Source organism: Amblyomma maculatum, chromosome 6, assembly GCF_055883805.1.
Source record: "Amblyomma maculatum isolate TAMU_Amacu chromosome 6, ASM5588380v1, whole genome shotgun sequence".
Classification (NCBI taxonomy): domain Eukaryota; kingdom Metazoa; phylum Arthropoda; class Arachnida; order Ixodida; family Ixodidae; genus Amblyomma; species Amblyomma maculatum.
Genome location: NC_139349.1, coordinates 53,851,061 through 53,855,182, shown reverse-complemented (window position 1 = coordinate 53,855,182; position 4,122 = coordinate 53,851,061).

The following is a 4,122-nucleotide window of genomic DNA, read 5'->3' as shown; positions in this document are numbered from 1 at the left end:
TAGCAGCTGCATTGGCTTAAACGCAGATATTGGCTGAAACGGGGAGGCTAACGGAAAGGGCTATAATTAAATTGAGGACAATTAGCATAGAGCTATGAAACGAAAAATGGTAAGTGTAACGTTGATAGGAAGCATGCAGAGTGGGTCAGAGAAATAACTTAAGTTAATGACAGGTGGGCGGATGAGGCTAAGTTGGCAGTGGTCAAATGAATGTAGCTAGAACAGGATCTGGTTAGTGTAATAATGGATCTGGTTAGTGTAAGGAGGAATAATGAGAGAGGAAAGAGAGGCCTTCTCCCTGCAGTGGGTATAGTCCAGCTGATGATGACAATGAAAAAAAAAATCAGTTTACGGAGGGCGGTAACTGTGATAGTGTCGATGTATTTTGTTCACAACAAATTATGAGTAATTCAGAGACCGACGTATTTGTAACGCATTACTTGTGAAAGAGGTATGTTATTAGTGTTTTACGAGAACAAAATTGCATTTTTCTTTTGAGTCATATGCACGAATACTGTCTTCACAAAGTTCTCGCTTGCCACTCTTCACACCGCGCTATTTACTTGTGAAAACTGGCTATTTAATCTAATTTGGTCCTGTACTGTGTTAACAGTATTTTAAACCACACAGTCATCTTCATACAATCTATTATGAACAGAAATATCATAAACAATATGCCGTTTATGAAGAGTAGGAATAGTAGACGACCCAGTAAGAGCACCTAGATAACACGAGAATCAACAACTATACAGTACAATATCAGAAGATGTGTTCTTCAATGAAACGAACTGATGGCAATTCTTTTAAGAAAGACGAGATCGAAGCAAGTAGTTTAGTATTATTTGTCATCGACTCCAATTTGTGAAATAATTTATTGTCTGACACTTTATCGAATGCCTTCGAGAAATCCATGAAAATTGCGTCTTTATGCTTTCTTGCCATTTACTGTTTTTGAAAAGTACTGACTAGTTTCAACTTATGGAGTGGTCGCAGAGAAACTGTGTCGGAATCCGGGCTGTGCTTCTAAAATGACGCCGTGTTCCTCAAGAAAAATTATCAAATGCTTATGAATTATTTGCTGGAGAATTTTGCACTATGTTGGGGTTAGTGAAATGAGCCGATAGTCTTGAACGCGCGATTTGTCGCCTATTTTGTGTATCGGTTTCATTCAGGCAGTTTTCCAGTGACGCGGTGTAAAGAATAAGACACACAGACATTTAGAGCAGCATTCCACTTAGCTAGCGCTTCAAGAAAAAAAAAAAAGAACATTGTGTATGGGTTGATTTTTTTTTTTTTTTTTACATCAAGGTCCAGCAACAAATTTTAGCTGAAAAGTGTCCCGGAATTATGAACATGCGTGCTTAAAGTATAATTTTTGCGAAATGTTCACGGGCTTTTTAAGCTATGCGCAGCGACAACATGCAGTGCGTGAGCACCGTGGCAATAATTATGAGTTGCTTGGACACCGCTACTGTCATGGTTTGTGGCATCCCTTTGTAGCCAGGCAGCAGCTTGATTGAAACGGCATTACAAGTACCGTCTCGTGGCTACTATATGGAAGCAGTCGGCATAGCATTGGCATAAACCATTAAAGCGTGCATGCTCTTTTAGTTTTCTTTTAAGCATGAGGCTATGGCATGACGGGTGTTTGCAACGGAACCAAAGTACCCCCAGTTTTCTCAGTATTTCGAACTGAACTACATGGGTGAGCGACCGTCGTTATAACCAAACCATGCATCACTGGCCTAGCGGGGACTTTTGCCTGCGTAGCCCGCGAGCCGATCATAGCTAGCATGTGACGCATAAAGCCGAGCGCGTTGAGCCCTTCAAATTGAGGGAAAAAAAAAGTACTCGGACGACATTGCACTCAGGTCAAGAACAGATATGCACTATCTTACCTTCTCTTTCTATAACAAGATAGATTTTCATTCTCCCATACATCATGCTTTAGTGCTGATTTAATTCCTGTTTCGATGCGTTATCAAACGTGCATGTTTATATTTGCAGACACTTCGAACCACGTCAAAATATATTGAAAATGTCATCTTCGTTTTTACCAGGGCTGATATAATTGCGAGAGATGACGAAGCTGACCTCCAGCCGTCTTTCAGCAATGGAACGCTACAACGAACTGCGCAGGCGCTTTTTGGATTCCACCCGGGTTGAGAACGCAGCAATGATATTCCGCGAGCCGTCACATGCCTACGATGACTTGCGCGTGCAGTCGTCGACAATCTCAACTAATGGTCGAATGACAGCAAAGGGCTTGAAAGAGAGCAGCTTTTGGAAAGGTCTATTGTAGCGTGCCTAGTGCAGCTGCCAACGCTGTTGCGTTTCTCATTTTTAACACAACTGTGAAGGAAATTCCGGCGAAATCACAAGTTCCTGAGAAACTACAGCAACAAAGATGCGACCAACAATTAAGATAGCACCGCGCGCTGAAATACGCACGAGGAAGCCATTGCAGTCGTTATACTCACGAGGCAGCTCCGCAGTGGTTGTTGTTTCCTGGCTCACACATCGCACTCCATGAAACTAGTCGGAACTGCAAAGTCCTTGGTCACCGTGTCATCACAATCCCTTCACAAAACGTCACAGTTCCCGCAAACTCACGGTCACAGAAACGGATGCACCCATTGAGGATCTTCAAAGCGAAACGAACAAACAAAAAAAGTCTCCATTAACTCGATAGTCGGCTAGCTCACTCCGGTTAAAAGAAACTCGTCGAATCGTGCAACGCTGACAACGACAACATACATTTCCATGTTGAAGTAGTCAGTGTTTTCTTTCACCAAAAGTGACGAGATGAGCCGCCCTTGGCCCACATCTCGTCTGACGCTGACGGAATGAACGCAAAAGCACTCGTCACGTTTCACGTCGCTGTCGCTCAAGCCGTCACCACCGATGTATTAACAAGGCTCATTCATTAGCTTTTTTCCCAGCAACGAATATTCATAATTGATGAACGTTAGAGCTTCAGAAAATGAAACTGCGCGCATGGGTGTGAGCAAAGTGGCGAGGGGAAGCCATGTGACGGGATAAGGCGCCTCGATATCAGCGCCACCGTCGAGGCACCCTACGACTGGACATAGATCAGCGCTCGCAGCTTCGTTTCCTGGCCCTTTATTGCCCATCGACAGTCATTACACAGGTATCTGCAATGCGCTGGCCTTGCAAGATTTCGACGGTGATGCTCAAACCGACTGAAGTCGCACGCTGGCCTTGCAAGATTTCGACGGTGATGCTCAAACCGACTGAAGTCGCACGCTTAATCGGGGATAGTGACAGAGCAAAAATAATTACAAGCTGTTGGGGCTACGAGGAACCTGTTGCAATTTCATTGTGCTTTTTTTTTTTTTTTTTTTTTTGTCGCGGGAAGTTCTTATCAACCGTTCGCACTTCGTCATCACTTGCAGGTTTGGGGGGAGGAGAGAGGGGCATAGTAAAAAGGTAGGGGGGGGGGGGGGGGCAGGACTTACCTGCCAGGACGAAAGCAAGACTCGAAATAAGCACATCGAAAGATGCGGTTTAAAAATTCACGAAGCATTCGCCAAGTGCTGCTGTCGGCCTGTCCACTGCATTCCATGAGCATCTGTTCCAAGCACGAGGTGAATACGGGACTGACCTTGTCCCGGCCCTCAAGCAGAGCAGAAACTAAAGGGACCTTGAAAGTGTCTCTGATCTGTTCTTGTGTTTATCGCAATTGCTCTTCTTATTTCATTTCTGTTGTCTCAAAATTGTCACTTCAAAGTTAAAAGAAAATAACGAACGCGAGGATTTGATTGGATCTTGTGCGAGAGAAAAGACGGACGACATTAGTGAAGTTTTGGAAGCTAACATTGTTTGATTATGAGAACCTTATTATAACGTTTTGATGTACTTTATCAATAAGTAATATTTAGTTAACATTTTATAATTAGGAAATACTTGTTTCGTTTTATATGTTTAACTGCATTTCTTGTTCATTGTTATATATTTCAGACCACTGCCCTCTTTAATGCCTCTGGCCTTGAGGCTAAATAAATAAATAATGCTCAGAAGCTATCTGTTCGAAAGCCAAACATGAGATGCGGAGCGTCTTTGTTCATGATGAACTTTGATTTTTAATTAGCGCTTCAGTGA